We start from the raw sequence: 27636 nt of genomic DNA, 5'->3' as shown, positions 1-27636 counted from the left end.
ACATGCCGCCTTCGTTGACCATTTTACCATCTCGGACGTAGGCTGGAGTATGTAACCGACTCAAGGAAAATCGATGCCCCTGCCCTGCATTATCCCAGGTCATTCTTGGACAAGATGTAGCACTCGTTAAATCACGAAAAATGTAGTAGGTGGATGGTTTCCATCGTTCTCCGAGGCACTACCGTAGGAGAGATATGGGGCCAAGGCCTGGTAGCTGGCCTTGCACAAACACTCCCAGGCAGGGAACTTGGCCACATTTACCAGTCAAGGTCTGCATTGAGATTCCTTCTCAGACGTAAATATTTCCTATACACAACTCATCCTCTTGGGGGCTATGCCTCCTTTTTGTCCCTGCACCTCGCCTTTTGGAAAGACCCTGTTCTGATCCTGCCACTGGAAAGTGGCAGCTTACTTGTGGTCGATGGGTTTGTTCTATCAGGTACATTGAGGTAAGCAATAATAACAACAACCGGGGCTTTTTTAACTTTTACAAAATCGTCTCAACAGCCAGAATTAACAACAGACATACCTCATCGTATTGCAGTGGTTAAGATGTACTTCACTGTACGGGACGGCCTGAAGTTGATGGCTCTGCTTGGTCAGACAAACCGGGTTTACTCAGCAAAAATAAATAAATAAATAAATAAATTCACAAATAAATAAGCAACAACAAATTCTAAAACCAACAAGCCTTTTGCAAAGTTGTATCCTCAACATGTGGTAAGGAATATATAGATATGCACTAATAAGTATGGTAATTTCATATATGGGGGCATGAGCTAGGACACGTACACTGTCTTTCTTTAAGAAGTGAAAATGATCCAGCAAGTACGATGAGTAAAACCCACATTTGTAGATGGAAAATATATTCAACTGGTAAATATGTTCTCCATCTACAAGTGTGGATTTTATTCACCGTCTTTAATTATCACGTCAGAGTGATTCATCCAGCCATCCAGCAAGTAGTTTCCAAGATGCAGATATTTACAGATTAGTTTTCTTATATGGAAATAGCTCATAAAATGCAATGTGGCAATTTTCTACATAAGGGCATAATGTAGGACTCATACTCTATCTTTCTGTAACATAGGAAGAGATTCCAGCAAGAAGTTTCCAAAATACAAGACAGAGTTTCCCTATGTTGTCATAACTCGTGAAGTACAGACAACATGGCAATTTTACAAACACCGACATCAACTGCGACACATTCTCTATCTTTCTGTGTGATATGAAGCTAATCCATCTGGTAGTTTCCAAGATACAGGCCCGGACGGAAAGATGGACAGATGGACAGACAGACATACGGATGGACAGGGGCAATAGTTGGTTGGTTGGTATAGATTCTTCCACCTGACATAGTCAGAAAAAAAAAATCTTATGCCTTAGGAATACAGTAGCTGGGCAAGTGATTTGTAAAGTATATTATGTGTGTATGAAACCCTTTTGAACCTCATATCAGAAAGGTTTATCATAATGAAAAGAACATTTCTTAATGCAAATAAAGGCATCATTATTTACTCCACTATTACTTAGGTTTCTAATCGTTTTCACATTTCTGTCCGTACACGTTATGTTAAAAAGTATCGGTTGCTTAAGCTTAAAGGGTAGTTTTTTTTCTCCCAGTCACCACGATGACATCATATTACATTCTTGATACTTCCAGACGGTGTTATTACCTCAGGGACTCTTCCCATAATGTAGCGGCTATAGAGATAGCCTTCACTAATCCCATCATCACTAGAGACCTGCCTTTACTGGAATAAAAGTGTCTGGTTGTAGAAAGAAGAAAATAAAATATTAAATGTCGCACATAGGAGAAGTAAATGTATCGTTAAATGTGCCATGTACATGTCACATATTTATATATGTTACAGGGAATTTGTGGAACCAGTGATTTCATGAAATCCCTAGTCAGTTCGTGAAATGAGTGTGAATTGGAATGGACTGATCTGGCTAGGTTAATATAGGCTGAGATTAGGTTAAACTGGAATTATCTAGTTTTGGTAGGTGGGGGCGCCAATCATTCGCCCACTTAGTGTAGTGGTACTATGTTTGTAGTGTAGCTCTACAATGAGTGGCAAGCCAAATGATTTCCTGTAAACCAGGAAAGCATTTACAACGCAGGGTGGTAACCTTATAACCAACCAACACGTGTTCCTTACGTGACAAGTGGGTTGGTGGAGGGTTAGTGCCCCTCCCCGGAAAACAATTAACTAAAAATACGAACTAGAAGCCTTGGACCAGGACTGACCGAAAGGTTACGACTAAGGACCAAACAAAGGACATGGTACGGATAGCTACATGGAATGTAACGGGTGCAAATGATGAGGTGAAAGATTGTCTAGGTACTTGAGTGTGCGAAAGTGGATGTATATGGATTAACAAACAAAATGGTGAGGTGAGAGTGTGAGAGAATGGGAGTATGGATGAGGTATATGCGCGAGAGTAGGTGAGAATGAGAGGGCAAAAGAGGGAGTTTGTATTGTTGTGAGTAACAGATGGAAGAAAAATATAAGAAAGTATGGATCAGTTGGCTCAAGGATTTTTATTTTTTTGTTTTGTGTGTGTCCGACTCTGGACATAGGCTTTACAGCCTGCTTCCAAGGCCCAGTAGTCCTCCTTCATACCATACGCCTCTACATGTCACCACTTCGGCGCTAACACCCACCGTCCATATTGAATACGTGCTAGGGCTGTCTCATACAAGACTGGTGTATTGGTATTAGCGGGGGTATTTTTAAGACATGTCGGCGGGTCTTCTGGTAGATCAGTAAAGTCTATTTTTATTAAATCCAAATCCTTAAACTGTTCCCTGACCCAGCGGGGATTTGAACCTGGGTCCGGTAGGACCGCAGGCCACCTCTCTACCGAATGAGCCACCGCCTTCCCCTAGGTAAGATTGAAAGTTAGACTATAAATGTTGGCGTTTGTTGGCGTGTATGCACCAATGCAAGATCGCGCAAGCAGAGTGAGAAAAGAATTCTGGATAAATGTGGAAGCATGCATGGAAAAGTTTAAAAGGAATGAGTGTTTTTGATTGGAGATATGAATGGAAAAGTAGGGAATGTGAAGGTGGATGGAGTAGTTGGTGAGGGGGGTGTACCTGCAGAGATGGATGAGAATGGCAATGCTTTACTGGACATTTGCTCAGGGAGGGGGTTGGTGATAGCTGATACCCTCTTCAGGCACAAAATGATCCATAGGTATACGTGGCAAGTGATAAGAAGGGTGGGTGGTGAACTGAATGAACGGAAGGCAGTGATTGATTATGCGTGTGTGGATGAAGGGATGAGAAGGTGTGTAATGGATGAAAGAGTATATAGAGGTTGGGAGACTGGACTTTCGGACCACTACTTCGTGGTGGTCAGAACTGAAGTCCAAATGAAAAGGAAACATAGAAGATGGGAAAGACAGGAGGAAGTACTTCTTGCAAGGGGGGTGGAAAAGTTACACAAGAATGGGAAAAAGACAGAATATAAGAGGGAGGTGGAGGAGCGATTGGGTAAATGCATATTGGAACAGATGGAGAACGTGCAAGGTGTGTGTAAGATATTCACAGAAGAAATCTGTGCAGCATGTGAGGTGGTGTGTGGGGTGAAGTGATGACGATAGGGAGTGCAGGGAACAGCATGGTGGACTGAAGAGGTGAGAGAGGCTGTGGCACAAAAGAAGAAAGCATATAGTGAGAGGATGAGAAACAGGGCCGTGCAAGAAGGTGAGAGATGGAAGAGAGTGTTATACGTAGAGAGGAAGAGAGAGGTGAAAAGATTAGTAAGAGAGAGTGAGAAGTGAGTGAATGAGGAATTTGGAAGGAACTTGAGTGTAAAGTGGTGGGAATGTAAGAAAATGTTCTGGGAAGAGGTAAAGAGAGTTGGACAGGGTGCCAAAGAAGTTAGCTGGGGAGTGGATGGATTGAAACAGGGATGTGTCGTGTCTCCATGGTTGTTCAGTCTGTATATGGATGGGGTTATAAAAGAGATGCAAGGTACGGCAGTGGATGTTGGAGCGGCCCTAGTGAAAGAAAGCAGCGTTTGAAAACTCCCTGTAATGTTGTTTGCAGATGATACTGTGTTTTTAAGCGAAGATGAAGGGGAGCTGCAAGGCTTGGTGAATGAGTCTGGGAGAATGTGTAAGAAACAGGCGGTGGCTGAATCGATAGAGAGGCGGCTTGTAGTCCTAATGGACCCAGGATCGAATCTCGGCTGGGGCAGGGAACAGTTTAAGGATTTGAATTTCCTAAAAGCAGACTTTCCTGATCTACCAGATGACCCGCCGACATGTCGTAAAAGTACCCCCGCTAATACCAATACACCAGTCCTGTATGAGACAGTCCTAGCATGTATTCAATAAGGACGGTGGGTGTTAGCGCCGAAGTGGTGACATGTGGAGGTGTAGGAGGACTACTGGGCCTTGGGATAGGCAACTGCCCCCAAGAAATAGGCCCTGAGCCTTTGCCCAGAGTCGGACACATAAAAAAAAAAAAAAAAAAAAAAAAAAAAACAGAATCTAAAGGTCAATGTAGGGAAGTGTAATTGGTCTTCGAGGGAAGTGAAGTCAGTGAATGTACAGTGAGGTTGGATGAGGAGGAAATTGAAAATGTAAGTGCATTTAAGTACTTGGGTAGTGTGACGAGTAAGGATGGAAGTTTAGAGGGTTAAGTGCTTAAAAGGGGTACAACAAGGAAGAAAGGTTGCTGGTTCCTTGAAAACAGTGATAAGAAACAGGGAAGTGAGAATGGAAGTGAAAAAGCTACTACATGACAGTATTGTGATACCAACTCTAACGTATGGAAGTGAATGTTGGACCTTGTTGGAAGGACGGAAGTCAAGAGTGAGAGCAGTAGAAATGAGTTATTTGAGGGGAGCATGTGGAGTCACATGGAAAGATAGACTGATATATGGAAAACTGAAGGAGAGTTGTGGTGTGGATGTGGATGTGATAGGACGCGTAAGGAGAAACACACTGAGGTGGTTTGGCCATGTGGAGAGGATGGAGAGTGAGAGACTGACAAGGAGAGTGTATGTGAGTGAGGTGGAGGGGGGGAGAGGGAGGGGGAGGCCAAGGATGAGATGAAGGGATGGAGCTGAGAGGTATATGAGAGAGGGGGCTGTGAGCTGGGAACAAGGCAATGAAATTGTGGGGGGACAGGGCTACATGGAGGCGATTTGTTTGTGGCCGCCTCTTGCGGGATTATGGCGTCTGGCGATAGACAGACAGACAGAAGCTTATGTTAGGTTGAGCAATGTTAATTATGTTATGTTAGGTTAATTTAGATGAACGCTTAACATTACTTAGTGTTCATGTAAACTAACCTAACCTAGTGTAACCTCAGCAAAGCTTAACCTAGATTATACCAGCCTAACCTAACCGGAGACTAAATTAATCTATCCCAATTCACAAACATTTCACGAATTGACGAGGGATTTCATGAAATCACCAGTTACACAAATTCACCGCAGTATATACTCATACACGTTCCCTGTTACCCATTCCATCCTGGTAGCACAGGAAGACAGGAGAAAGCGACCTCACTCACTCACATCCTGTCTCTCAACTGTCGTATTCAGCTGTCTACACGAAGTAATCTTAAACCATCCACGAGAAGACCCAGCCAAATTTATGGTTTACCGCAGTTACTTCACTCCTTACCTGATGTAATTCATTGATGGGAGTTATTCTTCCCATTAAATACCCCTTTCCAATTTTCCATACTCCATGCACACTTCTCACCCTCCTGGAAGCTCAGACCTCTTTCGCTCAGTATCTGTTTCACACCATCCTGTCATCTACTCCTTTCCCTCCTCCTCTTCTCATGACCTCTGTTTCTGATCTATACGTCATTTTTAACATGCCTTCGTCATGGCCACACCACTTTCAATATACCCTGTTCTGTCCATTCCATTATACTACGTCTGCTTTTACACATCACCTACAGCGTCATTTCTCAACCTATCAGACATTCTTGCCACGCACATAACTCTTGGGCACTTCATTTCTAAACACTTACTTTCCGGTCACGAGTATTCACGGCCCATGCTTTACATCTATGCATACAACTAGAATCAGTATGCCTTCCTATATACGCATTCTTGCCTGAATGGACACTAATCTCTTTCTTCATTAACTTTCCAGTGCGGCTAACAGTTTCGCCCTCTTTCCTTATGCCTCTGAGTTCTGTTTGCCTTGCTACCCCTACCCTGTTATCACTTCTGACAAACCTTCAACACTCAGACTTACCCTCAAGACTGTCTACTCTGCCTCGCTGTTACATCTTATCACCTTACTCTTTCTCACTTTCACTGTCAACGTCCTTCTGTCATAAACTTATCCAGACACAGCCACTTAACAGAAATTTCATCTACAGTGTCTGCGGGTAATGCTCTAACATCAGCAAACAACAGCTGGTTACTTGACGGTGAATAAAACCCACACTTGTAGACGAAGAATATAATTGCCAAACAGTTTCGGTGGACACTGCCACCATCTTCAGTGGTCAAGATAGTGAGAGGGAGTGACATACTGACTATACAAGGGTTCCTTTTTATGCCTGTGTGTGTGGAAGGGTGGGGTAAAGGTGAAGTGGGGTGGGGTAGATTGTAAGCGGGAATTAACCCAAGGGGGATTTTGGGGGGGACATTACCGGACAGGTCAGGTGTAATTCCTATCTGACCTTACCTGTGTCGTAGCAGGAAGGGACATTTCCACTAGGGACCTCATTATAGGATCTAGCTTGTACATACCTTCACTAAGGTTGAAATTCTCGTATTTCTGGATACACATGGCTTCAATAATCTTTCGTTTCCGAAAGTCATGACTTCTATACAATAGATGGCTACCTTGCCAGTCAATTCTGTGGTTGGCTTCACAAACATGGTTAAATATTGCATTATTTAAATTACATGTTCTTATGGCATACTTGTGTTCCTTAATCCGTGTTTCCAAACTACGACCTGTTTCTCCTATGTAAACTAGTTCACAATCTTTGCAAGGAATTTTATATATGCCTGCTTCTGAATATGTTGTACATTTGTTCTTTACTAACATTGCTCTGATGGTGGAGGTATACCTAAATGCTATATTTACATCACTACTGTAACCTATTAACTTTAACATATTCAAGTCTGCAACATAAGGCAAAGTGAGGAAACGTTTCTTTTCTGTGGTGGGGTCTTTAGGTACGTAGTAAGATCGCCTACCTCGAAGGTATGCTTGTTTAATGAACCATTTGGGATACCTTAAGTTTTGGAAGATTTCCCAAATGAGATTATTTTCTTCTTGTATATGTTCTGGACTGCATATTCTATGGGCTCTAAGGAACATTGATGAGATAACAGACAATTCTGTGGCAGACTGATGATACGAAAAATAATGAATGAACAAGTTACAACTGGTTGGTTTCCTATACACCTTAAAGCTAAGTGAATGATTTTGCTTCATCACCAGCACATCCAGAAAGAGAAGAACACCCCCGTTCTCCCACTCAACTTTGAATTTAATGAAGGGAGCAAGATTATTTAGGTGTGTGAAAAACTCGTCAAAATTATCAAGTGCTGAAGGCCAAAATGAAAATATGTCATCAACATAACGAAACCAAATGAGTTGAGGGGGAGAAACTCGTGGCAGTAGTTCCGTTTCATAATACGCCATATATAAATTGCTTAAAATGGGTGACAATGGTGAACCCATACCCATACCAAAACGTTGCATGTAGAAGTTGTTGTTAAATGAAAAAGCATTCGAAGTCACACATAATTTTACAAGTTCTATGAAACTGTCAGCTGGCATACCTAAGTCAATATCACATTCTGGCAATTTGTTAGCTAGAAATTCCAAAACATCATTAATGGGAACTTTGGTAAACAATGAATCAACATCGAAGCTAACCATTTTACCGGAGAAAAAGTCAAGTGATTTAATTTTCTCTATAAAATCCGAAGAGTTCTTTACGTGTCCTGGGGATACTGTACCTACTACAGGGGCTAATTTATTGGCAAGAAACTGAGATAACTTGTACGTAAAACACCCACACTGTGAAATTATGGGACGCAGTGGAATATTAGCTTTATGGGTCTTTGGTAATCCGTATATATATGGTAATTTAGGGTTGATCTGAATGAACTTATTGATATCTACATTAGGCACATTTTTCAACACTTCTTTCACTTTCTTGTTAAATGCTGATGCAAGTCTCTTCAGAGGGGAGGACCGTAATTTTTCGTATGTTGTGGTATCACTCAAAAGATGGTTCATTTTATTTTCATATTCAGTTTTGTCAAGGATAACCACTGTATTACTTTTGTCCGATTTAATTATGAAAATGTCTTCATTTTTCCGTAATTTGGTGAGAGCAGCACGAAATCTTCTAGGAATGGAATCAAGAGAATTAAAATGTTTCACTAACCCACTCATTATCATTCCTCCTAGACATGGAAAATTCTCTCGATTATGAATTGTGGAGGCAACGAAATCCAGTGCAACATTATTATTTGGTTTTAGTGCAAAAGATAATCCGAGACTGAGAACTTGTTCTACAATTTTTGTGAGCACATAAGATGATAAATTTAGTACTGCATTTGGGATACTGCATTTGCTTCTAACACTATACTCACACAACTCCGACAGTTTTCTACTTAGGTTTAACTGCTCACGACGCGTTTCTTTTAGACACTTATTGTCGGCTGTTTCTCGAAGAACGTCAAGGAGGTCATGTGGCAGTTGATTCTGTAGGATCCGTAGTTTTTGGCGGAGACGGTAGTATAGGTTATCGATGTCCCTCTTTGCCTGTTGGATACTGTCCTTTATTATGTACTTGGCAGAATCGGGGAATGGAGAGTCTGCTTGTCGGAACAGTGCTGGTCGTAGGGATCTAGGGATGACTTGTTCCTGGAGGCAATCTTGTAGAAATTGTTGTTGTAGTTTCCTGGTCTTCACTGCTATGAAAAGCTTCTCGTATTGTCGAAAGCATGCCAAGAGATGAGGAAAGGTGAGAGTGAAAAAGCAGAAGAGGTGTCGTCGTATCGTGGGATCCATAATGGCTGGATGAATCACTCTTGCGTGATAATCAAAGACGGTGAATAAAACCCACACGTGTAGACGAAGAATATAATTACCAAACAGTTTCGGTGGACGCTGCCACCATCTTCAGTGGTCAAGATAGTGAGAGGGAGTGACATACTGACCATACAAGGGTTCCTTTTTATGCGTGTGTGTGTGGAAGGGTGGGGTAAAGGTGAAGTGGGGTGGGGTAGATTGTAAGCGGGGATTAACCCAGCCAGCTGGTTACTTCCCAACCATCCCCTCTCGCAGTATCCTTTATACCTACTCCTCCCAGTTTCGTAACATCGACTTCTCGTACCAGTGGGTCCATGAAGAGCTTGAACACCTGTGGCGCCATAACACATTCCTGATGTAGGGTCACTGATACCCTAAAGCCCTCACCCTTGTCTTTTTTCCTTTTGAACACATGCTTACCGATTTGGACAGAAAAGTTTTCCCCCCACCCAATACATTTGCCACAAATTATCCCCATTAACTCTGCCAACGCTTTTCTCTAGGTACAGAAAAGCTACGTGTTCTTTCCTCACTTTCTCTGAATAATTCTTACACACGTTTCTCGATGCAAGCACCTGATCCATCACACCCTGCTACTCAAAAATCACCCTGTTCATCTATAATGCGGAATTCCCTATGTTGCACCACTGTACCAAAGGAAAAAGAATAGCATCTGAATACATACTGAGAAATTCGAGAGCGTGTCGTCCCCACAGGCCACCTGTGCTAGGGGGTATTCAGTGTCTGTTCAGGCTGTAACGAGATTCCCTCTGCTGAAATGCGAACGACTGGCAGGATATACCGCTGGTTGGGAGGCGCCTCCAGCTAATCAACCCGGTAATTCCTCCTTCCTCCTCCATGACTATTTAATGAAATCCCAGCAGCACCTCCAGCCTACTTGCCAAAGGAGCTGGGACGCACTCACATCTCTGAGTCACGCCTCACAATTGCTGACTAGAAATTCTCCTTGTGCCAGTACCTTCACCATCTGCCTTTCTAAATAAAATATCATCGAATTAATCTCATTCCTGCTTCTGTTTGACGTTTCAGCACAACGATGACGTATTGAAATACTTGCCATCACCAGATTACATTCGGCTTATGGGGACATGTGGAGATGGGGGGAAAAACACATTTCCCCCCTAATTAGAAATATCATCTCAAGCTGAATATAATATCCCGGAGGCAGCAATAATTAAGCTATGCCCTTACGCAACCAGCTTGAAGAGTGAAGAGGATAATGAGTTTAACAGAGCCGCCTGGACAAATAATATAAATAAATAAAAAATGCAGCCTATGGGAGACCTGTGGAAGTGAAGGTGTTATGAGGACTACAGTATATCGTATCCTATCATAATGGAAAGTCTGTCTCAAGGTAAAAGAAAATTATTTCGAAATAGTAAGAATATAGTAAATGAGAAGTACTGAGATGGTTGATGAAACTCCTGCACCTCCAGCCAACTTATTAAGGCATCAGGGGCCAACTTACACCGTGGAGTCACACCATACGACTACTGACTAGTCCACTGATAGTGATTACAGATCCAACCATATCATTTCATTTGCCTCTTTACGGTGGCGTCTTCATAGCGCTATAGAGCCCAGTATTACTAAGCGTCAATGGTTAGACTTATTTTCAAAATATCAGTAAGGAAGAAATCCCAAGATATGGACCAATGAATTTCCGGATTATGAGCTGACAGGCGAAGTACAGCCATGAGCTAAAGCTTTATTGACACATCTCGTCGGCTGCAACAATGAAAGGTATTACCATAAATTATTTTTTAAGTAACACGAATATAAAAAAACAAAAAAAGTATGAGAGCGAAAGACACTCTATCGTTTGAGGAGGAATGAGAAATTTAGAAGGCAGGACACATGCCAGGCTCATGGCTGTGTACCTTCCCCACAAAATACCACGTGTAGTTACTCCGGGCTTTGGAGGATTAATTTTAACTTTACCACCACCAGGCGGTGGTTCAATCGGTAGAGAGGTGGCCTGCAGTCCTGATGAACCCAGGTTCGAATCCTGGCTGGGGCAGGGAACAGTTTAAGGATTTGAATTTCATTGAAGTAGACTTTCCTGATCTACCAGGTGACCCGCCGACATGTCGTAAAAGTACCCCCCCCCCCTAATATCAATACACCAGTCCTGTATGAGACAGCCCTAGCATGTATTCAATATGGACGGTGGGTGTTAGCGCCAAAGTGGTGACATGTGGAGGTGTAGGAGGACTACTGGATGGGATAGGCTACAGCCCCCGAGATATAGGCCCTGAAGCCTTTGGCCTGAGTCGGACACATTAAAAAAAAAAAAAAAAAAAAAAAAAAAAAAGGCAGCTGTATTGAGTCCCGGAAACCCCCTAGCAGTGACGGTGTTACAGACGGCAATGTGTAGCCTCAAGAACTCGAACTGTGTTTGTCAATGTACTGTATGTAATATTATTCAGTGATAGGAAGAGTCTGCGAAATTCCAGCTGCAACTCCGATCAAGTTACCAAGGAAGCAAAGACTCACGCGTGGGAGTCACATCCATATCAACCGGTTACTCTCTTTACAATTAATCTGCATCCAATAAATTGGGTGTGCTAACCTGACCCTGTGTCTTCTTTACCCCTGCTCAGTTGCTGACTTTGTACAGGCGTTCTATTCTCCGTTGTGTGGAGCATAACTCTCATGAGTCGGGGGGGCGGGGAACCCCCCTACACACGCCCTGTTTTTCTAAACGGAGTAGAACCACAGGCTTTTCGAATCATCAGCTCACCTACTTTTCATGACTTCCATTGTTGCATCCCTATGTTTTTATTCTCGCTACATAAATGGTCGTTGCTCATCTGAACTGTCTGCTTATAACCGTCTTCCTTTACAGGAGTCCCATTGCACCCGCCTAATAGCGTACTCTCATCCCCTTTCTCCCCATTTTTCTTAAGCAAGAGTTAATTGACACCCTCAGATATTTATGCACGGAACAGAGCAGCTATGGAACTGTGTTATTCACTGTTTTCCCTGCACCTTCGACCTCTTAGCCTTTTAACGCGTTGTGTCCAGTTATCTTGAACGGATCTTCTGTCTGTCTGACTGTCTCTCTGTCTCTGTATCTGTGTGTGTGTGTGTGTGTGTGTGTGTGTGTGTGTGTGTGTGTGTGTGTGTGTGTGTGTGTGTGTGTGTCTCTCTCTCTCTCTCTCTCTCTCTCCCCTCTGTCTTTCTGTCTGTCTGTCTGTCTGTCTCTGTCTCTGTCTGTCTGTCTGTCTGTCTCTGTCTCTGTCTGTCTGTCTCTGTCTCTGTCTGTCTGTCTGTCTGTCTGCCTGTCTGTCTGTCTCTCTGCCTCACTCTCTCTCTCTCTCTCTCTCTCTCTCTCTCTCTCTCTCTCTGTCGAAACAACTTTGCGAGCCCCCAGCCTTTGCTTCCTTCTTCTCAGCAGTAAAAGAATAAGTAAATCAATAATCCATAGCACTCATTAATGACATCCTTGCTTAATTGTTACTGTTGTTAACCGACTATAGGAGTGATTTTTAAAATGAAGGCTATATGTAACGCCTCTAAGAAAAAACAAAAGGAACTAAACTGAATCAAACCTGTAGAGAAAATTAGCATGAAAGCAGGTTAATGGAATGCCAGTGCCTTCAGTCAGCTTGCCACGACAACTTCAGTACAGTGAGGTCCGTAAATAGCGCTCCACTAGACACTCCCTTGGCAATAGCTTATGTGTTGAGGGGACGGCTGGGTCTGCTGGTGTGGTCCTGGGTGTGGCAGTGGGAGTAGGAAATGGATAAGTGATGCAGGGCAGACACTGGCAACGGTGACTAAGCCCGGTGTAATGAGAGAAATATTATAAAGGTCCAGTCTGTACACTCTTGCCCCTCTTACATTATTTGATTGAATATAGCGAGGTTTTTGGTAGTGAAGAAGTTATTGAATGCCAACACCAATTGAAAGAGGCTTTCCTGAGATGGAAACTTTTATCTAGAAAAAACGGAGAGAGAGAGAGGGGGGGGAGTGGACGTCTTTGGATTATAGATTTAAATGAACTTAAAATTCCCCTAAAAAATAAGACCAGTGACTAGAAATTCTCCCGGGGTGCGGTACTCGAACATAATTAAGATCGATTTGCTACTGAAACTTCGATTTCTTTTTCCAGGATGCACTAGAGACATGGGAAGACTCTGAATGTTCCTTTCCGTGTCCATCCTGCATAAACAAATTACATTCAGTCAATTGTTCGTCTAAGAAATTCAGATTTTTTTTTCTTTTTGAGTATCAACTGGAGACTTGGACATTCAGCACATTCTTCTTTCTTTATTCATCCTAGAGAATAATTTAAATTGCGACAGGGAGGCCATCATAAGTTCCATTGAGAATCTCATTCCATTGAGGCTGCACTGAAATGGTTGATGAAGGCTATAGGGGATGGGATTCATGAAGACTATACTGAAAAGGTTAATGAAGGCTATATTGAACGGGTATATTGAAAGGGCTAATGAAGCTATATGGAGAGGGTTAATGAAGGCTACGGCGAAAGGGATTATCAGTAATACTATACAAATAAGCGTTGCCTGTGTGTGTGTCTCTGTTCACATTTGACCTCCTCTTATTTCCACGTGCCATACATCAAAAGGCGCGCAAGGACTATTGAAAAACGATGGTGTAAATTATAACTACGTGCGATCATTTGCACGCAAGCCACGGGCACTTTTATGCCCGATTTTTCGCCTGACATTGGGAACCCTCTACATGCCATACGGTTGGGTGTAATGAGCCGAAGTTTCACGTGGGCTTGGTCGGTACATCAGAGCAGGTCCATGTGTCAGTGCGTGTCCCGGGGGCCGTCTGGCAGGTAGTATTGTTTAATCAATCCCTATTTTTAACGTTAATCTTCGAGCACGATATGCATGTTAATTGAAATTTTCGTTTCAAGACGAACGAATGAACGACATTGCTGGTTGCTATGGCAACTCTGAACCACTCAACTAGATTGGCAAAAACAAACTCACCGATATCAGTGCGATAAATGGAAGCCATCCTTCATTGTTAGTCCTTGACTCGAATTGCCGTATCGTATATTTTGTAAGGCACCAACATGCTTGCATGCATCTATCTTGCTCACCTAATGGCAGGTCTCCACTCTCCTCGATCTCTGGCAGCCTCGCTCTTCAGCCCCTTATCCCTGAGGTCACACTCTATAACCTCGTCTCAGGTCTTCTTCAGTCTACCTCTCGCATCCTTACCCCCGACTTTCACACTTCTCACTTTTCGCACCCACCTGTCATCCCCCAGCCTCTCCACGTGCCCAAACCATCTTAATTTAACCCTCCTCATCAGCCCACCGATACACTCCATTCCCATCCTTCCCTTCAACTTATCAGTCGTAAACCTAGCCCTCCTAGCCCTCACATTCAAGGATGTACTGCACATCCGTGTCATCATTGCCATTTCTGGACTTTGAACCCTACGAATATCTTCTTTTACAGCCCAGGTCTCACTTTAGATAGCATTACAATGCGAACAAATACCACGTACAAAGATCCTTCAGCATGGAGGGAGAGCCCTCTCAATATCAGGAGCAGCAACAACTACCTGAACTTCCTCCACCTATCCCCCTTTCCTTAGCCACAGAGCTAGCTCCAGCCCTTCCCCCAGGACATAACATGTCCCTCCCCCCGTGCAAAAAAGAAAAAAAAAAAAAAAAAGAAACTCTTTCACACACTTAAGAGATGCACCAGCAAGATCAATCCTTTCACACCTAAAAATCTCTACATGCTCTCCCTGACACATACCCACACAAAATCAGCATTATTTCGCAGTCCACCTCTAATACCACCACATCTCTTATGCACCCACTAAAGCAAGTACTGCACAAGATGGAATTACTTCCCACATCCTTGTGGCAAACCGCACAAGGCTACTTTCCCTCTGCTTTGACAGTACCGCCACGAGCCCTATATATCATCTATTTTATTTTATCCACAGTTACTTTCAAACCTTTGTGCCCCATTCCCCTCCCACTTCCTAAATCTTACCTCCGCCTCCCTCATTTTCTGCAGTAAACACCAAGTCATCAGCATACACCATATCCCACAAGAGTCCATGTCTGATGTCAAGTGACAGAGCTTCAAGCACCATGACAAACAATAATGAGCTCATGACTGACCCCTGATGTACGCCAACGGTTTCATGGAAAACTCATCACTCAAATCTCCATTCACTCTCACCTGGATGCGAGCACCCACATACATAGCCATGACCACTCTATCCAGTTTTTTTTTTGTGTGTGTTCGACTCTGGGCATAGGCTTCAAAGCCTGCTTTCAAGGTCCAGTAGTCCTCCTACGTACCGCACACGTCTACATGTCACCACTTCGGCGCTAACACCCACCGTCCATATTGAATACATGCTAGGGCTGTCTCATACAAGACCGGTGTATTGGTATTAGCGGGGGTATTTTTACGATATGTCGGCGGGTCTTCCGGTAGATCAGTAAAGTCTGATTTTTATGAAATTCAAATTCTTAAACTGTTCCCTGCCCCAGTGGGTTTTGAACCCTTGTCCGTTAGGACTACAAGCCACCTCTCTACCGATTGAGCCACCGCCTCCCTCGATCCCAAGCTTTCTCATTGCCCACTTCACCACCTTCCTAGAGACTCTGTCAAAGGCCTTCTCCAGATCATCAAAAACAAAGCACAGCTCCCTTTTCTTTCCCATACATTTTTCCTGACGCTGCCAGGCAATGAATAATGCGTCATTGGTTCCTTTGCCTGGCTTAAGCCCAAACTGCTTCCCATCAATATTCACTTTTTCCTTAATCATACCTCCTATGATTCATTCCATTTCCTTCATTACCTTGTCCAAAAGTTTTACGTCTATAAAATTTCCTCCCTCCAGGGCATCCCCTTTTCCCTTGCACACATTCAGAGTCATATTTCAGCCAATCATCTGGGACAACACGCTCATAAATAATCGTCATTATTATATTAACTAAACCCACACCTACACCACCTGAGGCCTTCAACATTTCAGCTGTCAACTGCTGAATAAAAGTTTCTTTTAACTTCTGGGATGTGTGAGCTGGGGGCGCTCACCATCCACTCACCCAGTATCGTGCAGCTCTCGAGTGTCTGCCTTTCCTCTCCTCCTTCCTTATTTCCTTCCTTCCTCGTCTATCTTTCTTCCATTCATTCTTTCCTCTTCCTTCTGCCTATGGGTGACTCTTCACTGAGTGACAAGCCAAATGGTTTCCTGTACACCAGGAAACCATTTACTAGGCTGGGTGGTAACCATATAACCAAATTATGGCGCCTGGTAGTGTTGTGAGTAATTACGGCGCTCCAATCGCAGTGAGCCGGTGAAGGTTTATGTCTAAGGGGTGGTTGGGGTTTATTGCTCATATTATGCCACTCAGGGATGAGTGAGGCTGGTCACTCTCATCTTAAATGTCAGGACCAACTTGCCTAGCCCCGGGCCTCTACGCTCCTCGTGGGCAACGCAGGATTGGATGGTGGATGTCTGGATTAACTTCTGGGAAAATAATGATGTTATCGATGAAAGTGAAACGCGCACGTCGCATCGAGATGAACGACTGAACAAAGCTGTCGGTTGCAATGGCAACTCTGAACCACTTGACTGTACTGGCCAAGCAAACTGACCAAAGGCAGAGCAGTAATGGAAGCAATCCTTCTTTGCGATAACCATATAAGAGTTAAACTCGAGGACGAAGCCCGAGTGCCCTAGGCTCTAGAAGCAAGCATTAAGCGGCCAGATAGGGCTGGTAAGTGCTTGTGAAGGCTATAACGAAAGGGTTAATGAAGGTTATATCTAAATTACCATTCTGAGAAATGTCTCCGACGCTAAAAGAAGAATCTTGTGAAATAAATCTGGAGTCTCACCACACGACGACTGACAACACATTCTCCCCCTTGCATTTCCTAGACTTTCAACAACCCCTTCAGCCTTGGATATTTTTCATATTAGTCTTCCTATCACCAGGTGGCTAAATTTAGCTTAACTTTTTTTTTCATTCTCATTTACTGGTGGGGTTAGATGTAGCATGTAAATAAGTTCGTATCAACAAGGGTGCTCTCCTACGCACTTTGTATTAACTAAGAAAAAAATACACATTCTATTTTAACGGCCTAAAACTTTAATCCATCCATCTTGAATGTTGAAGTGTAATTATAGATTAACACTAGAATATGCTGGTGGTCATGAAGCAGTGCTGTGGAAAGGCTACAGAGCCGCGACATTAGCTTTTTTTTTTTTTTTTTTTTTGCGAAGAAGAAGGAACCAAAGGCTAGGAGCCTGCAAAACGGTTCCAAGAAAAAAAAAAAACTATAAGAGGGCCAAATTCAAGATCCGTTCATTTCGAAATGCCTGGATACACTGTGTTTGAAAGACTGGAGATCATAGGAAGTAGGAACCAATCTACTTGAAATAAGTTGCAAATGGAAGGATATCTTTCCCAAGTTAAGGTCGTACAGCAGTGCAGGTCAGTGCGGTAAGTATTTAAATAATGATGATAATGTTGAATAAAAAAGCAACAACGTACCTTATTTTATCGTATCTATGTCAAGTGGGGTTGGTGGAGGATTAGTGCCCCTCCCTGTAAAACAATTAACTCTAAGCCATTGGCCACCCCGTCTGGGATACATGGCGTCTGGAAATGAATGAAAAAATGAATTATTATCTTATCTTTTGTTTTTAACATGTCAGTTATACAGACTTTATCGTATTTTACCATCAGTGCAGATATTTTTCTTATCGTATCGTTTACTTTTATCATGAAGAATTCGTCTTTCTAGTTTTACTCTATCTCCTGTCCCGTCTTTTCCGTCTCATTGCGGGGTGGACGGAACGTGGCAACTTCATGCGAGTGTCTGCAGTGGAACCGACGCATCTCATTTGTAAAGCAGACGAGCGGGAAAATTGGATTGCCCAATTTACAGAGCGAAAGTAGTGAGGCGAATATGTGAGATGTGTTGCCAGCGTGCACGGGCAGGGGCGGGACAGACCCATGGCTGGCAATATTCTCATTGCTGTGAGAGTGCGCTTACGCACTCATTTGTTTTGCATATTACACCTGAACCACTTCACACGGATGACATAATATCCTTTTACTTCTTGCTACCGTCAGACAATTTTACTCAGCTTAGGACATGGTTAATAAATGCATTATCTCACTCATTCAATTTGGAAAAAAATTCTGAGGCAGACTCTGGTGGTGGCAACAATAGCATATAATATACACCATGTGAATGAAGTGATAATTCTCTCCCTGTATGTTACTAATGCAAGCTGTGTTGATATCAGCACAATATAAATAACATACAGTAAGGTTAGGTTAGGTTAGACATTTTTTAAGCGTCTGTTTTGTCTCTCAAGTTGCTGCCACTGCTCGAACGGACAGGCAACGTTGGGAGAAGGAGGGGGACAGACTCGCAACCTTCCGAATTCTGTTTGCCAAAACGGACTGGGATATATTGGTGTTTAATGAGGAGGGGGAGATTTTGATGGTTTGGACATGCGGAGAGGATGGAGGATGACAGTTGGATGCCAAGGTCAGAAGTGTAAATGTCAGGTGTAGGGCTACGAGCAGTAGATCGAAAAAAATCTGGGACGAGGTAATCGAATGTCGCCTCGGGGATAAGGGACTCAGTAGGGAGGCTGCCAGAGATCGAGTGAAGAGCCGCCATTAGATGACCAAGGCCAACGCATGCAAGCATGATGGAGCCTTTACAGACGATACTAAAGATACGAAAACGGACTTCGTGGCACCCACGATCCACTCCTATGTAGTGATTCAACACTTAGTGACAAGCCATATGGTTTCTTGTTGGCCAATAAACCATTTGAGTAGTATGTAACCGAATGGACGCAGATCTAGTGGATTTAGGCGTCCTAAAAGGATTTGACTCATAAGTCTTTACATGCGAGGCAGGGCTGGAATTTATTTCACACATAACGCCACTCAGGAATCGGTAACTGATCACTTGCCTTAAGTGTCTGGATTAAATTTCCTAGCCTCGGGTCCCAACAATTCTGATGAGGCACTGAATCTTTAGATGATAAATATCCTCCTGTATGTTATTTACAATGATTATAATATCGCCATAATTTGCTTCATCACCATCCCTACGTGTCAAGTGGGGTTGGTGGAGGATTAGTGCCCCTCCCTGTAAAACAATTAACTCTTAGCCCTTTGTCACCCCGTTTGGGTTACATGGCGTCTGACAATGAATGAAAAAAAAATGAATCATCAACAACCTATAAGATGTAATAGACGTTTATGGGCTGCAATGTTGTTGCCATTGAACACTTTATACAACCTTTACTGAGTGATTTCTATTGCGTGTTATGCCTCCTTTGTGATATTATATACCCTTGCAATTTCAGTCTTTTCTTGTCATAGAGGACTTTGCGGAGCCTCTGCCCTAGCAAGCTACTTTGATCATTACAGTCTTATATTCTCTTGTGTGCTATTCATCTCCGGCAGTCCTTTATTGTCTCATCATTATCATGAATACCATCATAACCTCCTCCTCCTCCTCCTCCTTCTTCTTCATTATCCCGTCTCTCTTTCCCTCTTAAATATGGGTGAGGTAGGATCCAGAAACAAGAAAATAGGAAGCACAGTGCAAAAACCAGAGAATTATCAACAGCAGGCCCAGTGAAATAGTCCACGCAGTCATCCACACATCATTCAAGCCACCGAAATCCTGGCCACCTGACCCACTTCAAAGGTCTGACCATTTGTACGTACCATTAATTAATTAATTATTTTTTTTAATGGATACATCACATACGTCTTCCAGAGTTTGTAACAGATATGAGAACACTTTTTTGCTTACGGAATTATTTTCCACAATGTACTGTATCTCGAGATTGACTTTTTACGTACCTATACGGTACCTGGGAGGAAATCTTATACCCTGCCATGGAAAAAAATATATACATTCACAGGACATAACAGTGCGGCCTGACCTGAGCCCTTTGTCCAAGATAAAGTAAGACCAAGCAGAGCCGATTTTTTTTTTTTTTTTTTTTCCCTCAGTATACTTGTATGGGAAAGGTTCGAAGTCGGGTCGAGACTGCTGGATTTTTTGAATAAGCAAAGTGTCCTTCCGCACATACTGTAAGCTTAATTCTTCTGTTTGGATATTTCAAGGTATAGTGATATTAATACACAACACATCGGTGATTTCTTGGGTTTAATTTTTTCGCGTTTCCAGTACTTGGTATTTGTTCATTATTCACCAGTTAATTCAGTCAAATCACCTACTTTATTTTTATTCATGCTAAATGAAAACGATTTATTACAAATTTTGTGAGATTACTTGAGATGGAATGAGTAGATATAAGCTAAAGGTCTGTTCTACGTAGCACGAAATCGTATGTTCAGCGGCAAGAAGAAAAGAAAAAAAAAAAGTGAATTGATAAATAGGCCCGTGAGGACAACACCTACTGTGGCAAGGTAAACTGTACTTCGTTGTGGGTGATGAAAAATAATACAGATCCATTCAACCTTACCGATATTACCTTCTTCGTGCCAGCTTTAGATTACTTATTCAGCTGAGTAGTAGTGATCGTAACTTGGTGGTAAACAAACAAGATTTTTGAAGCCCCAGTGGGCAGCTCGGCACTTGCACAAATTAAAATAGTCTCTAAACTACGCTTAGCTTGGGAGCAAGTACTCTGCGGCCATCGGGCCACAAAGCACTTGCCAATATGAGAACTGTTTCTGAACGACTACCACCACAACCACCACCAAACTCAGTTACCACAACCACCATCATCATCACAGTTACCACCACCAGCGCCATCACAGCTACCACCACCATCATCAAATTTAACACCGGCATCACCAACACCACCACAGCTCCCATCACCACCACCACAGCTCGCACCACCACCACCGTCATCATTAGAGCTACCACTAGCACCACAGGTACCACCATTTTCTGCTGAATGGAATCGTTTGTTCGTAGTATCAGTAAAGTAATAGGCATCGGACAGTAGACGTACACCCGAGGAAAGTTCCGCGTTATACACTGTCTCACCACTTCGAAATAGCAAATGTGAGACAAGTGGTAGCGAAGCAGTAGCCAACATTTATCTGTCTGGTAACTGTGTGAGAAGGATGGGGATGGAAGAGGGAGGGGTAGGAACTATCAGCTCCCCCAGCCTTCCTCCTCCCTTAACCTGTCCCCTCCCACACAGTGGAACCAGACATTGAAGTGTCTGGCTACTGCTTCACTAGTGGTTGTCTCACGCATAAAGGTCCGAACTGGCAGCCAGGAGTTTGAGGTGGAATTTTCCTCGGCTCAACAATCTCTCTCTCTCTCTCTCTCTCTCTCTCTCTCTCTCTCTCTCTCTCTCTCTCTCTCCCATAGACGCACGAAACTCCACAGAAATGCCCCGTCTCCTCTTCCACGTGCTTACTTTGACATCTTTGGGAACAGATATAAGGGTCCAGAACATCCCTTCAGAAAATAATAAATAACATCATATTGAAACTGGCAGATCTGAGACCCATTTCCAACTCTCCTATGAAGTTTCAACGAAACCCTTTTTCTAGTTTTGACTGCACTACACACACACACACACACACACACACACACACACACACACACACACACACACACACACACACACACACACACACACACACACACACACACACACACACACACACACACACACACACACACACACACACACACACACACACACACACACACACACACACACACACACACACACACACACACACACACACACACACACACACACACACACACACACACACACACACACACACACACACACACACACACACACACACACACACACACACACACACACACACACACACACACACACACACACACACACACACACACACACACACACACACACACACACACACACACACACACACACACACACACACACACACACACACACACACACACACACACACACACACACACACACACACACACACACACACACACACACACACACACACACACACACACACACACACACACACACACACACACACACACACACACACACACACACACACACACACACACACACACACACACACACACACACACACACACACACACACACACACACACACACACACACACACACACACACACACACACACACACACACACACACACACACACACACACACACACACACACACACACACACACACACACACACACACACACACACACACACACACACACACACACACACACACACACACACACACACACACACACACACACACACACACACACACACACACACACACACACACACACACACACACACACACACACACACACACACACACACACACACACACACACACACACACACACAGGTTTCTAGTATAATATATTCCATTACCCCTAGGACATGCACAGTGTTCAAATGAGGGCCGTTTCTCAACCACGCCTCCTGCTGCTCGAAACCAAGGAATAGCTGCTTCGATTTTCAGCACTCACCCTAGATAGGTAATCTTCATTTTGTTACATATTAGGTAACGTGGAGTCTGACGGACCCCACGGGAAAATAAAAAAAAATTGAGACATATCAAAATGCTTCAATACACAAATAATTCAACTCCTTATCTTTACATAGGGCCAGATGAAATGAAGTTTAATTGAAAAAATATATATTTTTTTAAAGTTTATACAAAAATGATTAAATTTTAGGTATGCAAATTTTAAAATTAAATCTTGCAAAATTGAAAAGTAATATCATGATTCCTTGGGTGGTCTGCAGTAGACCGATGTTGGGACCTTCTGTATACAAAAGGAGAAAGACAGCAATTGAAATAAAAAAAAATCACAAGAGGGCTCAACTAGGTTACATTATAGGTAATCTGGGGATCTAACATACCCCAATGGCTCTATAGAGCAAAATCAGAGCCAGGTACAGCTATGACCCCATCATCCCCATGAAGAGCTTCACTAGGCAGGAAGGTAATGAGACGGACAGATCTGTAGACCTTATGCTCATATTTTTAAAAATCAAATTTCCGGGACTGGGGTTTCTGAGACCCCACATTACCTATCTAGGGTATGAGAGCTGTTTCTGAGCCCTTTCTTCGCCTTACTCTCATTCAACGATTTATGCGTTGAAATTCTTGCCCAAATGTTCGCAATATAACACCAAGAGGAACAATATTTTTAGGGCTAAAAACACCCCATCATAATGTACCAATGAGGACGAAACTGAAACTGGCCCATCTGGGACCCAGTGCCAGCCATCCTGCCAAGTTTCATCAAAATCCTTTTACCGGTTTGGATGCACTACACACACACACACACACACACACACACACACACACACACACACACACACACACACACACACGGCCAGGTAGCATACTGGATGAAATTATTTATTGCAAGAGTCATCTCCGCTTAGCATACACCTTTCACTGCGACAGGTTGTCTAGTAATATGTGTAGGTCCGCTACAGATTAAATACGTCTGAGATGCTTTACTACCATTTAGCAGATCTGTTAGTGTTCTCGCTGTCATTAATAGTATCTATCTATCTTTCTATTGCCGGACGCCTTAATCCCTCATACGGGTTGGCCACAAACAAATCGCCTCCACGTCACCCTGTCCCCCACCATTTCACTGTCTTGCTCCCAATTCACACACCCTTCTCTCATATACCTCTCCACTCCATCCCTCCATCTCATCCTTGGCCTTCCCTTCCCCTCCCTCTCTCCTCCCCCACCTCACTCACATACACTCTCCTCGTCAGTATCTCACTCTCCATCCTCTCCACATGGCCAAACCACCTCAGTATGTTTCTCCTAATGCTTCCTATCACATCCACATCCACACCACAACGCTCCTTCACATCCTCATTTGTCAGTCTGTCTCTCCATGTGACTCCATAGGCTCCTCTTAAATAACTCATTTCCACTGCTGACACTCTTGACTTGTGTCCCTCCAACAACGTCCAAGCTTCATTTCCGTACGTCAGAGTTTGTATCACAATGCCGTCATGAAATAACTTTTTCACTTCCATGCTCACTTCCCTGTTTCTTATCACTGCCTTCAAGGAACCAGCAACCTTTCTTCCTTCTTGTACCCGTTCAAGCACTTCACCCTCCAAACTTCCATCCTTACTCATCACACTACCCAAGTACTTAAACGTACTCACAGTTTCCATTTCCTAATCATCCAACCTCACTGTACCTTCACTGACTTCACCTCTCTCAAAGAAAATAACTTTACTCTTTCCTACATTCACCTTTAGATTCCATTTCTTACACACTATCCCAAACTCATCCACCAAACTTTGCAGCTCCCCTTCGTCTTCACTTAACAACACAGTATCATCTGCAAACAACAGTACAGAGAGTTTCCAAACACTGCTCTCTCTCATTAGGACCACTCCAACATCCACTACCCTACCTTGTAACTCTTTTATAACCTCATCCATGTACAGATTGAACAACCATGGAGACATGGCACATCCCTGTTTCAACCCAACCTTCAAATAGAAAAACTCCCTCAGTTCACCATCCACACGCACGGCAGCCTTAGCACCCTCATACATACTCTTCACAGCATTCAACAACTTCCCGTCTACTCCATATATTCTTAATACTTTCCACAATCCTTGTCTATCCACCCAGTCATATGCTTTCTCCAAATCCATGAAGGCCCCATTCAACTTCTTTCCCTTCTCTAGAAACTTTTTCACTAAAGCTCTAAGAACGAATATCTGATCTACACAACCCCTTCCCAACTAATTCCTCTGTTTTTTTTCCCAAACTCTGTCAATAAGTATCCCACCATATACTTTTCCTATTACGCTGACAAGACAAATGCCCCTATGATTACCACACACTTTTTTCCCTGTTTCCTTTGTACAGGGGATTAATTATACATGACTTCCAATCCTCCAGGACTCTACCTTCCTCCCAGGCCAATCTGCACATCTTCCACATCTATTCTACTACTATCAATCCCCCATCCTTCAGCTTTTCACCACACACTCCACATATTCCTGGGGCTTTCCCCTTTTAAACTTTCATTGTTTCCACAACTCCTAATCCATGAAGGCCGCATACATCTTCTTTCCCTTCTCTAGACACTTTTCCACTAAAGATCATAGAATCAATATCTGATCTACACAACCTCTTCCCTTCCTAAAGCTTCCCTGTTCTTCTCCAACTAATTCCTCTGTTATTTCCCTAACTCTGTCAATAAGTATCCTACCGTATACTTTTCCTATTACACTAAGAAGACAAACGCCCCTACGATTACCACACACTTCGTTTTCCCTTTTCCCTTTGTACAGTTAGGGAAAGTTCTGCATTACCCATTGTTCGGAGCATTAGTGGTCGAAGAATAGTCACGAGCCAGCAGCCAGACCCAACATGTCTGGTAACTGTGAGTGGGAGGGAGGGTGGCCGGGGGTGGGAGGATGTGGAGAGTTACATAGGTGTGTTGATGAACAGTAGCTATTTGACATAAAGAAGGAGTCGAGAGAGAGAGAGAGAGAGAGAGAGAGAGAGAGAGAGAGAGAGAGAGAGAGAGAGAGAGAGAGAGAGAGAGAGAGAGAGAGAGAGGCTTTGTTTACGAGTTAACAGAAAATAAAAATGTATGTTATATATCGTTACGAATATCTTCTGGGGAAACGTCTCATGTTAATGTCGACAGGGAATGAAAGCATTCAAATCTCTCTCCGAACCCAGCAAACTGCCATGACTTTCCTGACAATACAAACTCTACAGACAATAAGCAATTTTTAAAATAAAATGATTGCATCATATTGCCATCTATCCTTACTAAATTAACTCAAACACACCGTCCAAGTCATACATTGCAGACTTACACGTGATTCCCAACCCATCACCAGACCCTCCTCTGCCCCCAGTCCCCCGCCTCCCCCTCCTTCACACTCACAGTTACCAGACACATGAGGTCTGGCTGCTGCTTCACATTCACCCGTCTCACACCAGTGCTTCGACAAGTGGGTAATGCGGAACTTTCCCTGACTGTATAAGAGAATAATTATACCTGACTTCCAATCATCCGGGACTTTACCTTCCTCCCAGGCCAATCTGCACATCTTCCACATCCATTCTACTACTATCAATCCCCCATGCTTCAGCATTTCACCACACACTCCATCAATTCCTGGGGCTTTCCCCATTTTGACTTTCTTCAGTGCTTCCACAACTTCCATCCTACTGATTCCTTCCTGTCTTCTTACCTCCAGCCTTCTCCCTGCCATTCCCCAGCCACTTATACTCGCATTACTTTCATTCCCTATGTTCAGCAATTCATTAAGTGTTCTCTCCATCTGCTCACTTTTTCTCCCTTCTCCATTAGGAATCTACCATTTTTATCTTTCACTCCCCTGCTAACTTCACTGCCACCCTGTCTGACTTTCTTCACCTCTTTCTAGAACATTTTCTTACATTCCCTCCACTTTACACTCAAATTCCTTCCAAATTCCACATCCACTCTCTTCTTACTAATCTTTTCACCTCTCTCTTCCTTTGTACATATAACTCTCTCTTCCGTTTCTCAACTTCTTCCATGCCCCTGTTTCATCCATTCTTTATATCCTTTCTTCTTTTGTGCCGCAGCCTGTCTCACCTCTTCATTCCACCATGCTGTTCCTTGCACCCCCTTTCGTCTTCTCTTCATTCCACACACCGCCTCACGTGCTGCACATATTTTCTCTGGGAATATCTTGCACACACCTTTCACGTCCTCCATCTGCTCCAATTCATATTTACCTAGCCATTCCTCCACTTCTCTCTTATATTCTGCCTTTTTCTCATCCCCTTGTAACCTTTCCACTCACCTTACCTCTACTCCTTCCTCCCGTCCTTCCTTTCTTCTATTTCTCTATTTTACTTGGACCTTGGCTATCACCCCCCCCCCCAGCACAAATGTCCACTAAAGCACTGCCATTCTCATCAGTCTCAGCAGGCACACCCCACTCACAACTACTCCATCCATCTTCATATTCCCTACTTTACTATTCACATCACCAATCAAAAACACTCTCTCATTCCTTTCAAACTTTTCCACACACACTTCCACATTTGTCCAGAACTCTTCTCTCACTCTGCTTTCACGATCTTGTTTTGGCGCATACACGCTCACAGTCGCCCACATTTGTAGTCCAGCTTTCAGTCTTACCCACACAATCCTTGAACCAACTGATCCATTCTCTCTTACAATCTCCTTCCATCTGTTACTCACAACAATACACATTCCTTCTTTTGCCCTCTCATTCTCACATACTCCTGCACATATCCCTCATCCATACTCACATTCTCTTACACTCTCACGTCTCTATTTAGTTTCAGTTAATCCACATATATTCACTTTCGCACCCTCAAGCACCTGGACAATCTCTCTCTCTTTTACCTCATCATTTGCACCCCTTACATTCAAGGTCACCATCCGTATAATGTCCTTTGTACGGTCCTTAATCGTCATCTTTTGGTCAGTCCTTGTCCGAGGCTTCTTGTTCGTATTTTTATTTAGTTATTTTCTGGGGAGGCGCACTAACCCT

This window comes from Coenobita brevimanus, chromosome 102 (genome assembly GCF_032717465.1).
Source record: "Coenobita brevimanus isolate Jiangsu-jjx chromosome 102, ASM3271746v2, whole genome shotgun sequence".
NCBI lineage: Eukaryota > Metazoa > Arthropoda > Malacostraca > Decapoda > Coenobitidae > Coenobita > Coenobita brevimanus.
The sequence above is the reverse complement of the archived record's forward strand: the minus strand, read 5'-3'. Positions refer to the sequence as shown.